Raw genomic sequence first — 25,435 nt, 5'->3', positions numbered from 1 at the left:
GCAACTCTGACAGACATAGGGCCCGCAATCCTCGGTGTGGGGAGGCTGTGTTCTGTCCCAAGGTCCGACTGGGTCCTGGCTTCCACTATGTTTACCCAATGTGCCGTCAGGGAGATGTACCGTCCCTGGCCACAAGCACTTGTCCACGTGTCCGTTGTCAGGTGGACTCTCCCAGTAACTGCGTTGTTGAGGGCACGACAGATGTTTTGGGACACGTGCTTGTTTGGTGCAGGGATGGCACAACGGGCAAAATAGTGTCGGCTGGGGACCGAGTACCGAGGGACAGCCACCGCCATAAGGTTGCGGAAGGATTCCGTCTCCACCAGCCTAAAAGGCAGCATTTCCAACGCAAGCAGTTGTGAAATGTGCGAATTTAGGACTGTGGCCTGTGGGGCGTTGGCTGCGAATTTGCACTTTCGTTCAAAGCTCTGGGATATGGTGTAACATACCTGGCGGCATCCTTGCATGGTGGTCCATCTCCCACTGTGCAAGAGCGCGCACTTGATCTCCAGTCCAGAATGTCTCTCTGGCTTCCCTCCATGCTGTCTGTTTGTGTCTGTTTCTGCTGCTTAAGGGCGGCGCCCGATCACTTCCTGCTTTTTGTACCTGCTGTGGGTCACACCCCTTGTGCGTCCTCAGCCTATTGCTGTCTGTCACCTGGTATATAGCTCAGCTGCTCCCATCTATCCCTGCCTGAGCATAGTGTTTCATTCAGTGTGTGCTTGCACTCTGAAGGTGCCAGGCTCCGTTCTTTGTCTCCTGCTTTGCGGTATCAGTTCCCGTGTCTGAACTGAGTCCTGTCTATTTCTCCTGCTTTGCGGTATCAGATCCCGCGTCTGAACTGAGTCCTGTCTATGTCTCCTGCCTTGCGGTATCAGTTCCCGTGTCTGAGCTGAGTCCTGTCTATGTCTCCTGCCTTGCGGTATCAGTTCCCGTGTCTGAACTGAGTCCTGTCTATGTCTCCTGCCTTGCGGTATCAGTTCCCGTGTCTGAACTGAGTCCTGTCTATGTCTCCTGCCTTGCGGTATCAGTTCCCGTGTCTGAACTGAGTCCTGTCTGTGTTCTCTTGTCTGCCTATCCTGGAGGCTGTATTTCCAGGCCTGTCTGAACTCGCTCCTAGCCTGTTCCTCCCGCCTTCTAGGGGCCGATTACCTAGACCTGTTCCTGTTTCTTGTCTGTCCTGTCTGAACACGCTCCTTGCCTGTTCGTCCCGACTCTCTGGGGGCCGTATTCCCAGACCCGCTCCTGTATCCCGCTGCAGTGTCGGTCTCCTCCGTACACTCAGTTCCAGTCTGAACTCTTTCCTATCCTTTACCTGTTTTGCCTCTATGTCCGTTCCCTTCCTTTTTCTGCAGAGTCTGAACTCGTACCTAACTCCTGCTTGTTGTCTCTGTACTCCCGTTTGTGAGTTTGTGGTCCACTCGCTACTTCACTGCAAGTATCCTGTGGGTATCTGGCTCTGCCTTTCTCTTCCTGTCTGTTCCGTGTGAACAGAGCCCTGTCCCCCCTGCTCTGCCTTGCTTACCGCTCCGGCGGTTCTAGCCTGCTCCTACTCCTTTGTTCACCGCTCCGGCGGTTCTAGCCTGCTCTGACTCCTTTGCTCACCGCTCCGGCGGTTCTAGCCTGCTCTGACTCCTTTGCTTGCTGCTCCGGCAGCCTTGCTCCGCTCGGACCCTTTTGCTCGCTGCTCCGGCAGTCTCGCTCCGCTCTTATCCTTTTGCTCACTGCTCCGGCAGTCTTGCTCCACTCTTGCTCACCGCTCCAGGCGGCCTCGTCCTGCTTTACTCTTGCTCACTGCTCCGGCAGTCTCGCTCAGCTCTGACCCTTTGTTCACCGCTCCTGGCGGCCTTGTCCTGCTCTACTCTTGCTCACCGCTCCTGGCGGCCTTGTCCTGCCCTGTTCTCGCTCACCTCTCTGGGCGGCCTCACTCTGCTGTGTTTGTCCGCCACATCTGTGGTTCTGTTCCTGAGTCCCAGTGTGTACTGGGTCCTATCCCGCCAGTGTCCCTACCTGCTAGTGCCTCCCTGTCTGCACTCTAGCTGTGCTTGCCTGTACCCCTCTGCCTGTATTGTTCCTGAGTCCCAGTGTGTACTGGGTCCTATCCCGCCTGTGTTCCTACCTGCTAGTGCCTCCCTGTCTGCACTCTAGCTGTGCTTGCCTGTACCCCCCTGCCTGCATACCCGCCTGCCTGCATACCAGTCGTGCCTGCCTATACCCACCAGTCTGTGTGCCAGCCTACCAGTCTGTTCCTGTATTCCCCTGTGTGGGTCAACAGCCGTGTCCGGGGTCTGTCCTGGAGTAGCACCTGGTCCCTCTGCTCGGTTCCTCCTTGGTGCACTGGCGTCGTATGCCGTCGTGCGACCCTGGTCGGATCGGGTGAATACCTAGTTACGCCCCTCCAGGCATTCACTCTCCGGCACGGTCCAGTGGAATCACTACAATCACACGCACACGCCGCTCAGCCCGGGCGTGTGCATTACAGCATGCTCAGGCCATGGTTCCCGTTGAGCCCCACGTCCTTCGCTCTCTGAGAAGTTTTCCAGCGAATACATGCATTAAAATAAATAATTTTTTTTTTTTTCTCCATAGCTGAGTTCCAGGTGAATTACGCACCGTCCAGATGGATCTATCAGCTCTCGTTCCTGCGGATCCGCCACGTTACTATGGGGATCCAAGACTGTGTCGTGCATTTGTGGAGCAATGCATGCTACACTTTAAGGCCTACCCTCTCTATTTTCCTTCCGATTGGGCTAAAGTGGCCTTTATGATTGACTACCTAGCGGGTGATGCCTTGAAATGGGTCACCCCCCTATGGGAAGCATGGGATCCTGTCGTCCTTGACCTGCAGGCCTTCCTGGTGGCCTTTCGTATGGTCTTCGAGGACCCTAACCCTGAAGCCCCTGCTGAAGCTTCACTTCCCAATATCCCGGAGCAGCCCCGACGGGTAATGTGTGTGGGTAGCGCAATAGTCCTCCAGCCCAATGACACTACTGCCCACCCAGAATCCTCACAAGGTGACTACGCTTTCCGGAATACTTCTCCCAACCTCAAGAGGCAGTCCAGACGTGCTAGACGTAGAGGCAAGCCGTCACGCCAGGGTCTGTCCTCCCTGAGACCTCCTGACCCCAACCTTGAAGTCCCTACTGAAGCTTCATCTCCCTGTATCCCGGAGAAGCCCCAACGGGTAATGTGCGTGGGTAGTGCACCAGTTCTTCTGCCCGAAGAGACTTCTGCCCATCCAGACTCCACACAGGAGAACTTCCTGCACCCGGCATCAGATGCTTCACCCACTTTAACCGGTGTGCATGTCCAAGGATGCTCCAAAGCTGTGGTTATCTCAGAGTCTGTGCACCTCTACTACCTGGTGGAGGACCCCCTGTTGCCTCCTGAATCCTCCGGGATACCACTCGATGACAAATGGAGAGAGACTTCTCTACACCCGGTACTCGATACTTTGTCCGCTTCGTCCTGTGAGCCTGACAATGGGTACCCCAAAGTGGTAGTTACCCCCTAGTCTCTACACCCCTCCGACCAGGCGGAGGACCTCCAGTTGTCTCCTGAGCCCTTCGGGGTGCTACCTGGTAGCGAAAGGACAGAGACTCTCCTATACTCTGTACCTGATACCTCGCTCGCTTCGTCCAGTGAGTCCAACCTAGTGTACTCCGAAGCAGAGGTTACTCCCGAGTCTCTACACCCCTCCGACCAGGCGGAGGACCTCCAGTTGTCTCCAGAACCCTTCTGGGTGCCACCTGGTGGTGAATGGACAGAGACTTTCCTATATCCTGGATCTGATACCTCGCTTGCTTCGTCCAGTGAGTCCGACCTAGTGTACTCTGAAGCAGAGGTTACCCGTGAGTCTCTACACCCCTCTGACCAGGCGGAGGACCGCCAGTTGTCTCCAGAACCCTTTGGGGTGCCACCTGGTGGTGAATGGACAGAGAATTTCCTATACTCGGTACCCGATACCTCGCCTGCTTCGTCCAGTGGGTCCGACCTAGTGTACTCTGAAGTAGATGTTTTCTCTGAGTCTCTGCACTCTTCTGACCCGGCGGAGGACCTCCAGTTGTTTCCTGAATCCTCCGGGGTACCACCAGATAGCAAAGAGACAGTGACTTTTCCTCATTATGTACCTGATAACCCGTCTATTTCTTCCTGTGAGCTTGACAAGATGTACCTCGAAGCAGAGATTACCCCCAAGTCTCTGTCCCCCTCCAACCCGGTGAAGGACTTCCAGTTGTCTCCTGTACCCTCTGGGGTGCCACCTGAAAATATGTGGAGAGAGACTTCCTTGTGTGCTGTTCCTGGTACTCCACCCGTTTCGTCTGTTGCTGAGGATGGCTGGATAGGAGGTAGCATCCTAGCTAACCAGATGGGATCAGTTTTTCCTGTGGACAGTGGAAGTGATCTCCTTGAAGTGAACGACTGGTCCTCGAATTCCCTGCGGAAGATTCTGGCAGGCCTGAAGAAGAGGGGGCGTAAGGGGGGGGTACTGTAACATACCTGGCGGCGTCCTTGCATGGTGGTCCATCTCCCACTGTGCAAGAGCGCGCACTTGATCTCCAGTCCAGAATGTCTCTCTGGCTTCCCTCCATGCTGTCTGTTTGTGTCTGTTTCTGCTGCTTAAGGGCGGCGCCCGATCACTTCCTGCTTTTTGTACCTGCTGTGGGTCACACCCCTTGTGCGTCCTCAGCCTATTGCTGTCTGTCACCTGGTATATAGCTCAGCTGCTCCCATCTATCCCTGCCTGAGCATAGTGTTTCATTCAGTGTGTGCTTGCACTCTGAAGGTGCCAGGTTCTGTTCTTTGTCTCCTGCTTTGCGGTATCAGTTCCCGTGTCTGAACTGAGTCCTGTCTATTTCTCCTGCTTTGCGGTATCAGTTCCCGCGTCTGAACTGAGTCCTGTCTATGTCTCCTGCCTTGCGGTATCAGTTCCCGTGTCTGAGCTGAGTCCTGTCTATGTCTCCTGCCTTGCGGTATCAGTTCACGTGTCTGAACTGAGTCCTGTCTATGTCTCCTGCCTTGCGGTATCAGTTCCCGTGTCTGAACTGAGTCCTGTCTATGTCTCCTGCCTTGCGGTATCAGTTCCCGTGTCTGAACTGAGTCCTTGCTTCTTTTTTGCTAGTGTGAACATGCCTCTGTTTCTTGTATGTCTGCCATCTTAGACCTCAGTTCACATTGTCTGGTTTTTTGACTTGTTTGCATTCTGTGCAATTTAAGGGTGTGGCATGCCCTTTGTTGAGCTGATTGGTATATATGTAGCTTACCACGGGCCTAGGTGGTCTGGAGTTGGGACCCGGTCCTATTTGTCTACCCTTTTATATGCATTACTTCAACTTTGATATACAGTAAGGTTTTTAATATAGGCAGTATAGGTACCGTCCCAATTTAGGGTCACCTTGCCGCTGGTGGGACGGCTTGTATACTTTTTTTGATCAAAAATAGTTCACTAAGTACCCTATATTTATTATGCAATTTTGCTTTACATTTATATATAATTATGGTAGGGTATGAGATATATTTTTGTCTTGCTTCTTTTTTGCTAGTGTGAACATGCCTCTGTTTCTTGTATGTCTGCCATCTTAGACCTCAGTTCACATTGTCTGTTTTTTTGACTTGCTTGCATTCTGTGCAATTTAAGGGTGTGGCATGCCCTTTGTTGAGCTGATTGGTATATATGTAGCTTACCACGGGCCTAGGTGGTCTGGAGTTGGGACCCGGTCCTATTTGTCTACCCTTTTATATGCATTACTTCAACTTTGATATACAGTAAGGTTTTTAATATAGGCAGTATAGGTACCGTCCCAATTTAGGGTCACCTTGCCGCTGGTGGGACGGCTTGTATACTTTTTTTGATCAAAAATAGTTCACTAAGTACCCTATATTTATTATGCAATTTTGCTTTACATTTATATATAATTATGGTAGGGTATGAGATATATTTTTGTCTTGCTTCTTTTTTGCTAGTGTGAACATGCCTCTGTTTCTTGTATGTCTGCCATCTTAGACCTCAGTTCACATTGTCTGGTTTTTTGACTTGTTTGCATTCTGTGCAATTTAAGGGTGTGGCATGCCCTTTGTTGAGCTGATTGGTATATATGTAGCTTACCACGGGCCTAGGTGGTCTGGAGTTGGGACCCGGTCCTATTTGTCTACCCTTTTATATGCATTACTTCAACTTTGATATACAGTAAGGTTTTTAATATAGGCAGTATAGGTACCGTCCCAATTTAGGGTCACCTTGCCACTGGTGGGACGGCTTGTATACTTTTTTTGATCAAAAATAGTGCACTAAGTACCCTATATTTATTATGCAATTTTGCTTTACATTTATATATAATTATGGTAGGGTATGAGATATATTTTTGTCTTGCTTCTTTTTTGCTAGTGTGAACATGCCTCTGTTTCTTGTATGTCTGCCATCTTAGACCTCAGTTCACATTGTCTGGTTTTTTGACTTGTTTGCATTCTGTGCAATTTAAGGGTGTGGCATGCCCTTTGTTGAGCTGATTGGTATATATGTAGCTTACCACGGGCCTAGGTGGTCTGGAGTTGGGACCCGGTCCTATTTGTCTACCCTTTTATATGCATTACTTCAACTTTGATATACAGTAAGGTTTTTAATATAGGCAGTATAGGTACCGTCCCAATTTAGGGTCACCTTGCCGCTGGTGGGACGGCTTGTATACTTTTTTTGATCAAAAATAGTTCACTAAGTACCCTATATTTATTATGCAATTTTGCTTTACATTTATATATAATTATGGTAGGGTATGAGATATATTTTTGTCTTGCATCTTTTTTGCTAGTGTGAACATGCCTCTGTTTCTTGTATGTCTGCCATCTTAGACCTCAATTCACATTGTCTGGTTTTTTTACTTGTTTGCATTCTGTGCAATTTAAGGGTGTGGCATGCCCTTTGTTGAGCTGATTGGTATATATGTAGCTTACCACGGGCCTAGGTGGTCTGGAGTTGGGACCCGGTCCTATTTGTCTACCCTTTTATATGCATTACTTCAACTTTGATATACAGTAAGGTTTTTAATATAGGCAGTATAGGTACCGTCCCAATTTAGGGTCACCTTGCCGCTGGTGGGACGGCTTGTATACTTTTTTTGATCAAAAATAGTTCACTAAGTACCCTATATTTATTATGCAATTTTGCTTTACATTTATATATAATTATGGTAGGGTATGAGATATATTTTTGTCTTGCTTCTTTTTTGCTAGTGTGAACATGCCTCTGTTTCTTGTATGTCTGCCATCTTAGACCTCAGTTCACATTGTCTGGTTTTTTGACTTGTTTGCATTCTGTGCAATTTAAGGGTGTGGCATGCCCTTTGTTGAGCTGATTGGTATATATGTAGCTTACCACGGGCCTAGGTGGTCTGGAGTTGGGACCCGGTCCTATTTGTCTACCCTTTTATATGCATTACTTCAACTTTGATATACAGTAAGGTTTTTAATATAGGCAGTATAGGTACCGTCCCAATTTAGGGTCACCTTGCCGCTGGTGGGACGGCTTGTATACTTTTTTTGATCAAAAATAGTTCACTAAGTACCCTATATTTATTATGCAATTTTGCTTTACATTTATATATAATTATGGTAGGGTATGAGATATATTTTTGTCTTGCTTCTTTTTTGCTAGTGTGAACATGCCTCTGTTTCTTGTATGTCTGCCATCTTAGACCTCAGTTCACATTGTCTGGTTTTTTGACTTGTTTGCATTCTGTGCAATTTAAGGGTGTGGCATGCCCTTTGTTGAGCTGATTGGTATATATGTAGCTTACCACGGGCCTAGGTGGTCTGGAGTTGGGACCCGGTCCTATTTGTCTACCCTTTTATATGCATTACTTCAACTTTGATATACAGTAAGGTTTTTAATATAGGCAGTATAGGTACCGTCCCAATTTAGGGTCACCTTGCCGCTGGTGGGACGGCTTGTATACTTTTTTTGATCAAAAATAGTTCACTAAGTACCCTATATTTATTATGCAATTTTGCTTTACATTTATATATAATTATGGTAGGGTATGAGATATATTTTTGTCTTGCTTCTTTTTTGCTAGTGTGAACATGCCTCTGTTTCTTGTATGTCTGCCATCTTAGACCTCAATTCACATTGTCTGGTTTTTTTACTTGTTTGCATTCTGTGCAATTTAAGGGTGTGGCATGCCCTTTGTTGAGCTGATTGGTATATATGTAGCTTACCACGGGCCTAGGTGGTCTGGAGTTGGGACCCGGTCCTATTTGTCTACCCTTTTATATGCATTACTTCAACTTTGATATACAGTAAGGTTTTTAATATAGGCAGTATAGGTACCGTCCCAATTTAGGGTCACCTTGCCGCTGGTGGGACGGCTTGTATACTTTTTTTGATCAAAAATAGTTCACTAAGTACCCTATATTTATTATGCAATTTTGCTTTACATTTATATATAATTATGGTAGGGTATGAGATATATTTTTGTCTTGCTTCTTTTTTGCTAGTGTGAACATGCCTCTGTTTCTTGTATGTCTGCCATCTTAGACCTCAGTTCACATTGTCTGGTTTTTTGACTTGTTTGCATTCTGTGCAATTTAAGGGTGTGGCATGCCCTTTGTTGAGCTGATTGGTATATATGTAGCTTACCACGGGCCTAGGTGGTCTGGAGTTGGGACCCGGTCCTATTTGTCTACCCTTTTATATGCATTACTTCAACTTTGATATACAGTAAGGTTTTTAATATAGGCAGTATAGGTACCGTCCCAATTTAGGGTCACCTTGCCGCTGGTGGGACGGCTTGTATACTTTTTTTGATCAAAAATAGTTCACTAAGTACCCTATATTTATTATGCAATTTTGCTTTACATTTATATATAATTATGGTAGGGTATGAGATATATTTTTGTCTTGCTTCTTTTTTGCTAGTGTGAACATGCCTCTGTTTCTTGTATGTCTGCCATCTTAGACCTCAGTTCACATTGTCTGGTTTTTTGACTTGTTTGCATTCTGTGCAATTTAAGGGTGTGGCATGCCCTTTGTTGAGCTGATTGGTATATATGTAGCTTACCACGGGCCTAGGTGGTCTGGAGTTGGGACCCGGTCCTATTTGTCTACCCTTTTATATGCATTACTTCAACTTTGATATACAGTAAGGTTTTTAATATAGGCAGTATAGGTACCGTCCCAATTTAGGGTCACCTTGCCGCTGGTGGGACGGCTTGTATACTTTTTTTGATCAAAAATAGTTCACTAAGTACCCTATATTTATTATGCAATTTTGCTTTACATTTATATATAATTATGGTAGGGTATGAGATATATTTTTGTCTTGCTTCTTTTTTGCTAGTGTGAACATGCCTCTGTTTCTTGTATGTCTGCCATCTTAGACCTCAGTTCACATTGTTTGGTTTTTTGACTTGTTTGCATTCTGTGCAATTTAAGGGTGTGGCATGCCCTTTGTTGAGCTGATTGGTATATATGTAGCTTACCACGGGCCTAGGTGGTCTGGAGTTGGGACCCGGTCCTATTTGTCTACCCTTTTATATGCATTACTTCAACTTTGATATACAGTAAGGTTTTTAATATAGGCAGTATAGGTACCGTCCCAATTTAGGGTCACCTTGCCGCTGGTGGGACGGCTTGTATACTTTTTTTGATCAAAAATAGTTCACTAAGTACCCTATATTTATTATGCAATTTCGCTTTACATTTATATATAATTATGGTAGGGTATGAGATATATTTTTGTCTTGCTTCTTTTTTGCTAGTGTGAACATGCCTCTGTTTCTTGTATGTCTGCCATCTTAGACCTCAGTTCACATTGTCTGGTTTTTTGACTTGTTTGCATTCTGTGCAATTTAAGGGTGTGGCATGCCCTTTGTTGAGCTGATTGGTATATATGTAGCTTACCACGGGCCTAGGTGGTCTGGAGTTGGGACCCGGTCCTATTTGTCTACCCTTTTATATGCATTACTTCAACTTTGATATACAGTAAGGTTTTTAATATAGGCAGTATAGGTACCGTCCCAATTTAGGGTCACCTTGCCGCTGGTGGGACGGCTTGTATACTTTTTTTGATCAAAAATAGTTCACTAAGTACCCTTTATTTATTATGCAATTTTGCTTTACATTTATATATAATTATGGTAGGGTATGAGATATATTTTTGTCTTGCTTCTTTTTTGCTAGTGTGAACATGCCTCTGTTTCTTGTATGTCTGCCATCTTAGACCTCAGTTCACATTGTTTGGTTTTTTGACTTGATTGCATTCTGTGCAATTTAAGGGTGTGGCATGCCCTTTGTTGAGCTGATTGGTATATATGTAGCTTACCACGGGCCTAGGTGGTCTGGAGTTGGGACCCGGTCCTATTTGTCTACCCTTTTATATGCATTACTTCAACTTTGATATACAGTAAGGTTTTTAATATAGGCAGTATAGGTACCGTCCCAATTTAGGGTCACCTTGCCGCTGGTGGGACGGCTTGTATACTTTTTTTGATCAAAAATAGTTCACTAAGTACCCTATATTTATTATGCAATTTTGCTTTACATTTATATATAATTATGGTAGGGTATGAGATATATTTTTGTCTTGCTTCTTTTTTGCTAGTGTGAACATGCCTCTGTTTCTTGTATGTCTGCCATCTTAGACCTCAGTTCACATTGTCTTGTTTTTTGACTTGTTTGCATTCTGTGCAATTTAAGGGTGTGGCATGCCCTTTGTTGAGCTGATTGGTATATATGTAGCTTACCACGGGCCTAGGTGGTCTGGAGTTGGGACCCGGTCCTATTTGTCTACCCTTTTATATGCATTACTTCAACTTTGAAATACAGTAAGGTTTTTAATATAGGCAGTATAGGTACCGTCCCAATTTAGGGTCACCTTGCCGCTGGTGGGACGGCTTGTATACTTTTTTTGATCAAAAATAGTTCACTAAGTACCCTATATTTATTATGCAATTTTGCTTTACATTTATATATAATTATGGTAGGGTATGAGATATATTTTTGTCTTGCTTCTTTTTTGCTAGTGTGAACATGCCTCTGTTTCTTGTATGTCTGCCATCTTAGACCTCAGTTCACATTGTCTGGTTTTTTGACTTGTTTGCATTCTGTGCAATTTAAGGGTGTGGCATGCCCTTTGTTGAGCTGATTGGTATATATGTAGCTTACCACGGGCCTAGGTGGTCTGGAGTTGGGACCCGGTCCTATTTGTCTACCCTTTTATATGCATTACTTCAACTTTGATATACAGTAAGGTTTTTAATATAGGCAGTATAGGTACCGTCCCAATTTAGGGTCACCTTGCCGCTGGTGGGACGGCTTGTATACTTTTTTTTGATCAAAAATAGTTCACTAAGTACCCTATATTTATTATGCAATTTTGCTTTACATTTATATATAATTATGGTAGGGTATGAGATATATTTTTGTTTTGCTAGTGTGAACATGCCTCTGTTTCTTGTATGTCTGCCATCTTAGACCTCAGTTCACATTGTCTGGTTTTTTGACTTGTTTGCATTCTGTGCAATTTAAGGGTGTGGCATGCCCTTTGTTGAGCTGATTGGTATATATGTAGCTTACCACGGGCCTAGGTGGTCTGGAGTTGGGACCCGGTCCTATTTGTCTACCCTTTTATATGCATTACTTCAACTTTGATATACAGTAAGGTTTTTAATATAGGCAGTATAGGTACCGTCCCAATTTAGGGTCACCTTGCCGCTGGTGGGACGGCTTGTATACTTTTTTTGATCAAAAATAGTTCACTAAGTACCCTCTATTTATTATGCAATTTTGCTTTACATTTATATATAATTATGGTAGGGTATGAGATATATTTTTGTCTTGCTTCTTTTTTGCTAGTGTGAACATGCCTCTGTTTCTTGTATGTCTGCCATCTTAGACCTCAGTTCACATTGTCTGGTTTTTTGACTTGTTTGCATTCTGTGCAATTTAAGGGTGTGGCATGCCCTTTGTTGAGCTGATTGGTATATATGTAGCTTACCACGGGCCTAGGTGGTCTGGAGTTGGGACCCGGTCCTATTTGTCTACCCTTTTATATGCATTACTTCAACTTTGATATACAGTAAGGTTTTTAATATAGGCAGTATAGGTACCGTCCCAATTTAGGGTCACCTTGCCGCTGGTGGGACGGCTTGTATACTTTTTTTGATCAAAAATAGTTCACTAAGTACCCTATATTTATTATGCAATTTTGCTTTACATTTATATATAATTATGGTAGGGTATGAGATATATTTTTGTCTTGCTTCTTTTTTGCTGAGTCCTGTCTGTGTTCTCTTGTCTGCCTATCCTGGAGGCTGTATTTCCAGGCCTGTCTGAACTCGCTCCTAGCCTGTTCCTCCCGCCTTCTAGGGGCCGATTACCTAGACCTGTTCCTGTATCTTGTCTTTCCTGTCTGAACACGCTCCTTGCCTGTTCGTCCCGCCTCTCTGGGGGCCGTATTCCCAGACCCGCTCCTGTATCCCGCTGCAGTGTCGGTCTCCTCCGTACACTCAGTTCCAGTCTGAACTCTTTCCTATCCTTTACCTGTTTTGCCTCTATGTCCGTTCCCTTCCTTTTTCTGCAGAGTCTGAACTCGTACCTAACTCCTGCTTGTTGTCTCTGTACTCCCGTTTGTGAGTTTGTGGTCCACTCGCTACTTCACTGCAAGTATCCTGTGGGTATCTGGCTCTGCCTTTCTCTTCCTGTCTGTTCCGTGTGAACAGAGCCCTGTCCCCCCTGCTCTGCCTTGCTTACCGCTCCGGCGGTTCTAGCCTGCTCCTACTCCTTTGTTCACCGCTCCGGCGGTTCTAGCCTGCTCTGACTCCTTTGCTCACCACTCCGGCGGTTCTAGCCTGCTCTGACTCCTTTGCTTGCTGCTCCGGCAGCCTTGCTCCGCTCGGACCCTTTTGCTCGCTGCTCCGGCAGTCTCGCTCCGCTCTTATCCTTTTGCTCACTGCTCCGGCAGTCTTGCTCCACTCTTGCTCACCGCTCCAGGCGGCCTCGTCCTGCTTTACTCTTGCTCACTGCTCCGGCAGTCTCGCTCAGCTCTGACCCTTTGTTCACCGCTCCTGGCGGCCTTTTCCTGCTCTACTCTTGCTCACCGCTCCTGGCGGCCTTGTCCTGCCCTGTTCTCGCTCACCTCTCTGGGCGGCCTCACTCTGCTGTGTTTGTCCGCCACATCTGTGGTTCTGTTCCTGAGTTCCAGTGTGTACTGGGTCCTATCCCGCCAGTGTCCCTTCCTGCTAGTGCCTCCCTGTCTGCACTCTAGCTGTGCTTGCCTGTACCCCTCTGCCTGTATTGTTCCTGAGTCCCAGTGTGTACTGGGTCCTATCCCGCCTGTGTTCCTACCTGCTAGTGCCTCCCTGTCTGCACTCTAGCTGTGCTTGCCTGTACCCCCCTGCCTGCATACCCGCCTGCCTGCATACCAGTCGTGCCTGCCTATACCCACCAGTCTGTGTGCCAGCCTACCAGTCTGTTCCTGTATTCCCCTGTGTGGGTCAACAGCCGTGTCTGGGGTCTGTCCTGGAGTAGCACCTGGTCCCTCTGCTCGGTTCCTCCTTGGTGCACTGGCGTCGTATGCCGTCGTGCGACCCTGGTCGGATCGGGTGAATACCTAGTTACGCCCCTCCAGGCATTCACTCTCCGGCACGGTCCAGTGGAATCATTACAATTACACGCACACGCCGCTCAGCCCGGGCGTGTGCATTACATATGGACAACTGAACGCTGCGGTGGGACGTGGACGTTGATGCAGTTTCTTGAGAAACTGCCATAGCAAGTGAAGACTGAGAATAGGGGGCATCTTTGCATGCAGTATGGACAGGGGATTGCCTTGCATGCACAACAGGGGGGTCTATTACATGCACAACAGAGGAAGAAGCAGTGGTGACACCCGCTGACACTGGTCGTGGACCCTAGCGTATGCCCCATAAAGTCGGATGCTTTATTGCCATGTGCCTGATCATGCTGGTGGTGGTCAGGCTGGTAGTTTTGTCACCCCTGCTGATGCTGGCATGGTAGGTGGTACAAATGGCCTTTTTGGAGTTATCAGCAGAGTCTTTAAAAAAATTCCAGACTCTGGAAGACCTACCGGTTGTGCTGGCAACGTCCCTCGTGTTGGTGTTACGGGGAACTGTTGCCCGCCACACACACTGCTTCTTCCTGCTTGTTGGGTTACTCTGCCTCCCTCCCCCTGTGGGCTGCTGGCCTTGCTCTGCATGTCCTCCTGCCACTTTGGGTCAGTTACTAGATCATCCACCACCTCCTCCTCTTCCACTTGCGCACCACGATCCTCCTCCTCACTTCGTGGCAATTGTGTCTCGTCATCGTCCACCTCTTGTGACAAATTGCCACCATCGAATTCCTGTGGCCGTGGCTGTTCAAATATTTAGGCATCGCTACATGGGCTCTACTCTTCCACCACTTTAAGCGGAGCAAGCGAGAGGCACAAATATGGAAATGGACCAGTGAACAGCTCTTCAGAGTGTCCAAGTGTGGGATCAGTTGCTGTCTGATGACACTCGGCATGGTGGGAGGAAGGAGCATCAGGGTGAGGAGGAGTATGCGGTCGAGACTCACGGCTACTAAAACTTGACCGTGTGGAAGACAGACCGGAGGTGGTGGTGCCCAGGTAACTGGAAGTATTATCTGCTATCCAATTAATAAACTGTTCATACTGATCTGTTCGCAATACTGGTTTTGTAGTGTGCTTCCCTAGTAATTTGGTCAAGAAGCGGGAGTGAGAAGAAGTAGCTGTTGTTTGTGGCACATTTTCACATTGGCCACAGCCCCGTCCCCTACATGCACCATCACCAGAACGTCCAGTTCCATGTCCCTTGCCACGCGCCTTGCCCATTGTAAATGAAGTAAAATAGCTTACACTCGCATCAATGGAAAAAGGGTAATAAAAATGAGATTAGAACCATGGAAGAGGAAAACCACAGTTCTAATTTACTGGCGTATACCAGACTTTTTTAAATAGATATTTTAGTGGCTGAACAGTCAGCGACACACTCAAACAGTTTTTTTATGTAAAAAAGACCCAAAAGTGGATAATACAGAGATTTGACCCGTGGAACTGCAAAACCACAGTTATAGTTATGTGGCGTACACCAGACTCTTTTAAACAGATATATTGGTGTCTGACCAGTCAGGGAGACACTATTACAGTTTTTTTTTACGGCAAAAAATGCCAAAAACAGGATAATACAGAGATTTGACCCGTGGAACTGCAAAACCACAGTTCTATTTTTCTGGCCTACACCAGACTCTTTTAAATAGATATATTGATGTCTGAACAGTCAGGGAGACACTATTACTGTTTTTTTTTACGGCAAAAAAAGCCAAAAGCAGGATAATACAGAGATTTGACCCGTGGAACTGCAAAACCACAGTTATAGTTATGTGGCCTACACCAGACTCTTTTAAACAGATATATTGGAGTCTGAACAGTCAGGGAGACACTATTACTGTTTTTTTTACGGCAAGAAAAGCCAAAAGCAGGATAATACAGAGATTTGACCCGTGGAACTGCAAAACCACAGTTATAGTTAAGTGCGTACACCAGACTCTTTTAAACAGATATATTGGTGTCTGACCAGTCAGGGAGTCACTATTACAGTTTTTTTTTTACGGCAAAAAATGCCAAAAACAGGATAATACAGATATTTGACCCGTGGAACTGCAAAACCAAAGTTATTTTTTTCTGGCCTACACCAGACTCTTTTAAACAGATATATTGATGTCTGAACAGTCAGGGAGACACTATTACTGTTTATTTTTACGGCAAAAAATGCCAAAAGCAGGATAATACAGAGATTTGACCCGTGGAACTGCAAAACCACAGTTATAGTTATGTGGCATACACCAGAATCTTTTAAACAGATATATTTGTGTCTGACCAGTCAGGGAGACACTATTACAGTTTTTTTTTTACGGCAAAAAATGCCAAAAACAGGATAATACAGAGATTTGACCCGTGGAACTGCAAAACCACAGTTCTATTTTTCTGGCCTACACCAGACTCTTTTAAACAGATATATTGGTGTCTGAACAGTCACAGACACACTCATTTTTTTTTGGGGGGGGGGGGGGTGAATACCAAAAGGTTAATAAGATGCGTATTTGATCAGTCTGACTGAGGGAAAAAAAAAAACAGAATTTAAGATAAAAAAAAAAAAATTTTTCCTGGCCCCTGAGACCGGGGTGATAAGTCTAGCAATTTGACCAACAGGAGCACACAGGACTGTAATGCAGCGTTTGCTGGTATAACCACTGCGTCTCCTATACAGCCTGCCTGTCTGCCTGATATCTGGGATGGATATTAGTCCTGAGAAAGACTGTTTGTTTGATTTGGCAGGTTTTAGAGACCCTACACTACCTATTTCGCACTATATATCTCTCCCTAACTCAGCAGCACTCTCCCTACACAGTCGGATCCGGAGCGACCGTGTCCAAGATGGTGGCGCCCAGTTTTAAATACTCGAGGTGACGCTGTGCGGCCAGCCAATTACTGTAATGCCCACAATCAACATAGCTGCGGCATTACAGTGACTGGCTGGCAATCCCTGCATGTTCATTGGCTCTGTAAAGAACGCCAAACATGCAGGGTGGAGACCCGAGCTCCCGCCCGAGTAACCCGGAAATGCTCAGTGCTCGCCGAACATCCCGAGTAGCGTGATGCTCGGGCGAGTAACGAGCAGTGTCGAGCATGCTCGCTCAACACTACTCATAATAAAACATGCAAAAACGAAACCAAAATGGATTTTCCTGGGAAATATGTTAAAGAACATCTTGACCAGGGTAATGACTTGTATATAAGGCAAAATAAATAACCAAAAACAAAAATGCTCCTCTACACCTTGGACTATGTTCACACGTAGCATTTTTGATGCGTTTTTGCACTTTTGATGCGTTTTTGCACTTTTGCATTGCTTTCAACCAAGACAAATTCATTCACTGGGAAATGTCATTTTAACATTTTACTAGTGTTGAGCGAGCACTAAAATGCTCGGGTGCTCGAAGCTCGGGCCGAGCTCACCGTGTTACTCAGGTGCTCGACCCGAGCAACGAGCCCAATGTTAGTCTATGGGAGACTCGAGCATTTTTGCGGTGGCACCCCCGGCAGTCTTTTAAAAGCCTAACAAGTGCCCAAAACGATAGTGACAGTGCTCAAATGACATGGGGACAGCATGGGGATCACCCCAGGAAGCATTTCTGACCCCCAGGTGACTGCTGTCAACAACGTGGTCAGAGGTATTAAGCCACTTTTACGGGCTCACAATAAAACGTTCAAAAACGAAAGTGAAACTTTTTTCCTGTGAAATATGTTAAGGAACATCCTTTCCAGGGAAAAGACTTGTGTATAAGTTAAAATAAATGACCAAAAGCAAAAATACTCCTCCACACCTTCGGCTATGTTCACAAGTAGCATTTTTTATGCGTTTTTGCACTTTTGTATTGCTTTCAACTATGACAAATGCATTCACCGGGAAATGTCATTTTAACATTTTACAACCTTATCTGGCCATGTGCTGTGTGACACATGCATAAAGTGCTGAAAAGACATGGGAACAGCATGGGGAAGACCCCTGGAAGCATCTCTGACTCCCAGGTCACTGTCTAAAAGTGTGCCCATCATAAGTGATCCTTGCCGCATCAGAAGATGCAGACTTGCAACTATCCCCATGCAAGTTCTAGTCCCAGGGCAGTGTTCAATTGTACCTCCCCCATTCCTTGCAATACAAGCGCAAGTAAGCAGCCTGCCACCCACCCACCCCCAGGCTGCAATACCATACTGCTTGCTAGCTTGAACTTGAAATTGGGCCTTTTAGGCATGTGGAGGCGGAATCTGGCCAACACGTCATGGCTGTGTTGGCGGCCTGACATATACAGCAAAAAATGGCAGAATTAAAATATAACTTTTAATGGGATAATTAAAATCTAAATAGTATCTAGATACACACAAACAAACATAAATAAGGATGTTATTCACCCAGTGGGGTGGACTAGTTCAGAAAATACAACAGGAGATATATGTTCCTTAATTTACTACAATAATGTTTACTCCTTAATAGTAGAGAGAGACTATCATATGCAAACAGTGGAAATTCATAAGTAGAAAGAAAAGGAACAATCTCACCGGTCCTGCAGCACGAATTTCTCCACAGAATAGCACAGGGTTAATCCAGCGGTCATCCACCTCTGACCCTATAATGCCCTGTTCTCATATGCTGTCCCTAGGACCCCAAAGCTCCCGCCCTGACAAGGGCAGACACAGCTGACCCTAAAGATCTGATCAGCCCTACATAGACCCTACAGAAGTTTCCCAACGCGTTTCCTCACCATCAAGTGATTCATCAGGGGAGTAACAGAAAAATTATTATCATTGGTCTAGGGTATGGTAACCCTCCATGCAGGTATATAGAAAAGGCAGTGGCCTGGTGTTGGCAGCCTGGAATCCATACTCAGTCCCCAGCCGCCCGGCGGCCTGGTGTCCATACTCGGTCCCCAGCCGCCCCGCGGCCGGGTGTCCACACACGGTCCCCAGCCGCCTGGGGGCAGCCGGGTGTCCATAAACGGTCCCCAGCAGCCCCTATTTCTCCTTGGAACATCCCCCCACACACTTTTCTTAGCCCGGCCTGCTTTAGGCAGCATTGGACGAGCCGACCAGAGAACCAGACTCCTCCGGTGGACCCTGACTTCTCCATCGGTGGAGTTGAGAGTGCCAAGGTGAGGAGCATGATGATGATGACATAAGTTAGCATCTGCTATGTTTTCTTTTAATGCAAGTGTAAGTGTGCAGCCTGCCACCCACCCACCCCCAGACTGCAATTCCATACTGCTAGCTTGCACTTGAAATGGGGCCTTTTAGTTTGGAGGAGGCCGAAGCTGGCCACTACCTCATGGCTGCTTCGGCAGCGAGGTATCCATACTCAGTCCGCAGCCGCCCCTTTTTGTACTGGTGTGCCTTATACATAAGATTAACCGTGTATACCAAAACATTACCTGTGCCCTCCCCAGTGCATTTAGTGGGAAGGAGAGCCTATTCCGCTGTAGTGTGTGCATGCCAAACCCCTGTTCATGGTACATGCGAAGATGCCTCCCACCTTGCACCTGTCGTTGCAGACTTGCAATTATCCCCATTCAAGTCCTTGTCCCAGGGCAGTGTTCAATTGTACCTCTCCCATTCCTTGCAATGCAAGCGCAAGTATGCAGCCTGCCACCCACCCACCCCCAGGCTGCAATACCATACTGCTTGCTTGCTTGCACTTTAAATTGGGCCTTTTAGGCATGTGGAGGCGGAATCTGGCCACCACGCCATGGCTGTGTCGACGGCCTGGTATCCATACTCAGTCCCCAGCCGCCTGGTGGCCGGGTGTCCCCGCTTGCTCCCCAGCCTCCAGGGCATGGCCGGGTGTCCATACTCGGTCCCCAGCCACCCCTATTTGTCCCGGTAACCTTTCCCACACTTTTCTTAGCCATCAGGGGAGTTGAGAGTGCCAAGGTGAGGAGCATGATGATGATGATAGAAGTTAGCATCTGTTTTGTTTTATTGTAATGCAAGCGCCTGTATGTAGTAGCGGCTAGGCCTGAGGTGGTCAGCGTTTTGGCGCATATCCTACCTCCTCCGAGGATTGCTGGATGTTTTCCTGCTACTATCCAAGTTCTATGACTCCCGTTAAAACAAAACTTCAGGTGATAAATGATGGATGATGTAGTGGCAAAGGAGAAAGATCAGGAGGAACAGGGACCATTCACATCAATATCAGGCCAGTCAACCAGATATGTCTTGTAGGATATGTTTCTGTAACAAAAGGAGCGGTTCGGCCACACAGTTATAGGGCATACAGTGAGTGCAATGCCTACCAAAAATTTCGAGGCACTCCAATGCCCCTTGGAAATGACATGGAGGTCAGAGGGCGTTAACTAAACCTTTTTTTCCATTTATAGCAACTGGGTCTCCTGTGCACTGTTGGCCTAAGCAGTGAATGTAAGGCTTTCGAAAAATTATGAGGAACTGCAATGCCCCTTACAAGAGCCATGTGTGGCACCCCAGGGGTCTGGTCACCACAGTAATAGAGATATTACGTCGGAGAGCAAGTGGGAGGTTTCCTGGTCAGGATCCCTTAAACATGCAACATCCTCCTGCCCCAGTCCTGGGAGGGGAGAATTCTGCCTTTATAAACTGGATCTGGGGCGGGGTTGAGTGAGTCAGAGAACAGAGAACAATCAGAGTCAGAGTGAGAGCCAGGGAAAGTAACAGCATGGAGCTCTGTAGGAGCTAGGAGCTAAAGACCAGGGGCTGGAAGCCTGGAGGCTCAGTCACAAGCAAGGGACCAGCACCGCTGTCGTGGAGCGGAGGCTAACAGAAGGCCCCAAGTAACCAGCCATACGGGTGAGCACTACACGGTACACTCAGGGACGTGGGCTACTTCTACCCGCTTACAGCAAGGTAGCCAGGAAGAGTGCAGACAGACGGGGAGGCCTACAACTCCACCTGGCCAGGGGAACTCCTGCTTGCTCACAGACTGACTAGGCCTCTTATGCTAGCTGTTATGATCTGCTACAGAGACTAAGGAAAGAGAGGAGATCTGTCCCTACAATAGAACTAAACTAGATCCCTACGATGTAACGGGGAACCTGATCCTGCGATCAGACCCGCTAAAGTCCTCGGCTAGTCTGAACGCAGACCTATAGATGTGAGGGAGGGATCCCTACAAGATCTAGGGACTGGAAAAAGTTGGACACCTCCTAGCAGAAATAGTAGCAGTCAAAGACAAACACACAACAAAAAGGCATAGGGGTTAGAAGACCTAGCAAAACTAACAGAGAACGGCAACAGAGCAACAAGCTAGCTCAAGAGTAGTAAATACAAATGAAGTCCAGCAAAGCCAGGAGGGCGGAGCCGGATTAAATAGGCAAAATGGTCATGTGACCAGCAAACTAAAAAAAACCTAACAGGAGAGTTGTAACAGTACCCCCTCTTCTAAGAGGATCCTCCGGATCCCCTAGGCCCAGGCTTACCAGGAAACCTCCTGTGAAATGCTCGGACAAGTCTGGGAGCAGAAACATCATCCGCCCTCACCCATGAGTTATCCTCAGGTCCGAAACCCTTCCAAGCGACGAGATACTGCAAACTCCCTCTATACCATCTAGAATTTAGGATGCGGGAAATTTCATATTCCCCGTCCTCCACCACCGGAGGAACAGTGGCAGAGGCGTCACCATCCGACACATCACCTTTTTTCAACAGAGAAACATGAAACACCGGATTAATCCTCCAGGACGTAGGAACCTCCAGCCTAATAGCAGATTGGTTAACTATCTGAAGTACCTTAAAGGGCCCTACGAACTTGGGACCCAATTTTTTAGGAATCCTCAATCGCAGATTCTTAGAGGACAACCAAACCATGTCACCAACAGCAAGCAAAACCTCTTGCCGTTTCCTATCAAAGTACCTCTTAGATTTCTTGTTAGCCTCCTGAAGATTACCACGCACATCCGTCCAAACTCTCTCCAAATCACCGGAAAAATTCTCCTCCTCAGGCACAGCCGAAACCAATTTGGAAAATGACCCAAAAGACGGATGTCTCCCAGAACAACAAAAAAAAGGCGAACACCCAGCAGAAGAGGATGTATGGTTGTTAAGAGCAAATTCAGCAAGTGGCAGAAACTCAGACCACCCCTCTTGATTGTCTGCCACAAAACAACGCAAGAACTGCTCAACATCCTGGTTCTTCCTTTCTGTCTGGCCATTAGACTCAGGATGATATCTGGATGAAAACGACAAATGAACTCCCAACCTGTCACAAAAGGCACGCCAAAAACGAGCCACGAATTGAGATCCCCTATCAGAAACAATGTCAGTAGGAACACCATGTAGTCTGACAATTTCCTTGACAAAGGCCTTGGCGAGTGTCTTAGCGCAAGGCAGTTTGATGAAGGGAACCAAGTGACACATCTTGCTAAAACGGTCCACGACCACCCAGATGACCGTGAAACCTTCAGAGGGAGGAAGGTCAGTAATAAAGTCCATAGCCAGATGTGTCCAAGGTGCACTAGGAACCTCCAGAGGGCAAAGCAACCCCGCAGCAGGAGCATGCGAAGACTTGGATCTTGCACACACAGTACATTGGCGCACCCACTTAATGACTTCCTTCTGCCATCCAGGCCACCAAAAACTGCGACCCACAAGTCTCTTGGTCTCAGAAATTCCTGGATGACCTGCCAACCGAGACTCATGACACTCAACAAACAAATCTCTCCTAAAGGTTCTAGGCACAAACAACCTCCCATGGGGAGTGTTAGATGGGGCATTCTCCTGTGCTTTAAGAATCTCATCCTCCAAAACGGAGTCCAAAGCAGCAATCACAACAACTTCTTGTAAAATGGTCTCCTCTTCCTCCTCAACACCGACCATGGGAGAAAAGCTGCGAGACAAAGCATCCACTTTAACATTCTTGGTACCCGGGATGTAAGTAACGGAAAAATTAAACCGCGAGAAAAAAAGTGCCCACCTAGCCTGACGGGCATTCAAGCGCTTGGCAGCATCAAGATAGATCAGATTTTTATGATCAGTGAAAACCTGAATGGGAAATTCAGCACCTTCCAAGAGATGACGCCAGTGTTCAAATGCGAGTTTAATCGCCAGCAATTCCCGATTACCAATATCGTAATTAAGTTCAGTCTCGGAAAATTTTTTTGAAAAAAAGGCACAGGGATGTACTCCATCCTTGTTTTCCTGAGACAACACCACACCAACCCCCACCGAAGAAGCATCAACCTCAACCAAAAACGGCTTAGTCACATCAGGCTGCATAAGGATGGGAGCAGAGGTGAACCTCTCCTTTAGAAACACAAAAGCTTCAATGGCCTCAGAAGTCCACTGAACCGCATTAGCACCTTTCCTGGTGAGATCGGTCAGCGGTTTGACAATAATAGAAAAATTTTTTATGAATTTTTTGTAATAATTGGCGAAACCCAAAAACCTCTGTATCGATTTCAAACCAATAGGCCTAGGCCATTCCTGCACAGCTTGAACTTTAACCGGGTCCATCTCAAAACCTTCACTGGAGATAATGTAGCCCAAAAAACTAATTCTCTGTACAGCGAACTCACATTTCTCCAGCTTAGCAAAAAGCGAATTGTCCATTAATAACTGTAATACCTCACGTACGCTCTGCCAATGAGACTCCAGATCCGGCGAATAATTCAAAATGTCATCCGAATACACAACCACATTTTTGCCGATTAAAGGTCTAAGGATATCATTAATAAGATTCTGAAAAAATGCTAGAGCATTGGTGAGACCAAAAGGCATAACCAGATTCTCAAAATGACCCACCGGAGTGTTAAAAGCAGTCTTCCATTCATCACCCTCCTTCATGCGCAACAAATTGTATGCCCCCCGGAGATCAATTTTAGAGAACCACTTGGCCCCCACTAACTGGTTAAATAAATCAGGAATCAATGGCAGTGGGTAAGGATTGCGTACAGTAATTTTATTAATCTCACGCAAGTCCAGACAAGGACGTAAACCGCCATCTTTTTTTTTTACAAAAAAAAATCCAACAGCCACAGGAGACTTGGAAGGCCTAATGTGACCGGCGGCCAAGCTTGTCTGTATGTATTCTTCCAAAGCCTTTCTTTCAGGACTAGTAAGATTAAATAAACGACTCTTAGGAAGAGTCGCGCCAGGGACAAATTCAATGGTACAATCATAGTCTCTATGGGGAGGCAAAACCTGCGACTCCTCCTCAGAAAAAACTCTCCAAAAATCCTGAATAGGTACAGGCAATTCCCCTCTATCCACAGCAGCAATGCGCCCGTTACAACACTTGTCATAACACTTAGGGCTCCAGGACTTAATTTCATTGGTAGACCAATCCAGTACAGGATTGTGCAATTTTAACCAGGGTAACCCCAATATTACTGGAGAAGGCAAATTATCCAATACCATCAAATCCAAATTCTCTTGATGAATACCATTAATAGTGAGGGGAAATTCACAGACCTTGTGAGTAACACTCTTCAAGGGAGAGCCATCGACAGAAAACACAGCAATAGGGGATGGCAAAGTTTTAGGTTCTAATCTAAGTTTTTCCAAGAATCCCCCATCAATCACATTCAGAGTAGATCCACAATCCACAAATACCCGAAATTCAATTAATTCATCCTGAGCAGCAGTAGTGGCAGATAGGAATACTCCCTTAGAATTTAAACAGGCAATACGAGCATGACTGACCATTTTTTTTTCTTTCTTCTTACGAAGCACACAGCTCTTAATAAAATGACCAGAATTTCCGCAATAGAAACACAAGCCTTCAGAAAGTCGGCGGTCTTTTTCCTGAGAGCGGGGTGCCATCGCCCCAATTTCCATCGGCTCTCCATTGTCAGCACAGAACCTCTCAGGACTCGAAGCTGACATAGCAGAGGATTTGCTCTCATTAACCCTTTCACGCAGTCTCCTGTCCACCCGTATAGCTAATTGCATTGCCTCCTGCAAGTTTCCAGGTATGGGATAAGCAATCAGTAAATCCTTTACCCTTTCACATAGCCCTGCAAGAAACAAGCTTTTCAAAGCAGAATCGTTCCACCCCACCTGGGCAGACCACCGACGGAAGTGAGAACAATATTTTTCCACATTACCTGATCCCTGCCTCAAACGTCTTAATTCAGACTCAGCAGATGAGACACGATCAGGATCATCGTACAACAAACCCAAAGCAGAAAAAAAACTATCCACTGATCTAAAGCACGGATCACTAGGTTGGAGAGAGAAGGCCCATCCCTGAGGATCTTTGCGCAAAAGTGACATTATGATACCTATGCGCTGTGAATCATCACCAGAGGATCCGGGTCTCAAACGAAAATATAATAGACAAGCATTTTTAAAACAAAAAAAATCTTGTTGTTCGCCAAAAAATAGATCAGGCAGACATACCTTAGGTTCCACAAAATGCGCTCCAGAACAGCTACTCACGTGTTGTTGGAGCTTGGTCACCTCCAGAGAGAGTCCCTGCAAGCGTTGAGCCAAATCTTGCACCGAGACCATGATGGAAAACTGGAGGTCTTTCCTTAGAGAATTTTTTTTTTTTTTTTTATGGCTGGACTTACTGTTATGATCTGCTACAGAGACTAAGGAAAGAGAGGAGATCTTTCCCTACAATAGAACTAAACTAGATCCCTACGATGTAACGGGGAACCTGATCCTGCGATCAGACCCGCTAAAGTCCTCGGCTAGTCTGAACGCAGACCTATAGATGTGAGGGAGGGATCCCTACAAGATCTAGCGACTGGGAAAAGTTGGACACCTCCTAGCAGAAATAGTAGCAGTCAAAGACAAACACACAACAAAAAGGCATAGGGGTCAGAAGACCTAGCAAAACTAACAGAGAACGGCAACAGAGCAACAAGCTAGCTCAAGAGTAGTAAATACAAATG

The sequence above is a fragment of the Phyllobates terribilis genome, unplaced genomic scaffold (assembly GCF_046119375.1).
Source record: "Phyllobates terribilis strain yellow unplaced genomic scaffold, ASM4611937v1 Scaffold_11__3_contigs__length_659146591, whole genome shotgun sequence".
NCBI lineage: Eukaryota > Metazoa > Chordata > Amphibia > Anura > Dendrobatidae > Phyllobates > Phyllobates terribilis.
This window is presented reverse-complemented; position numbering follows the sequence as displayed.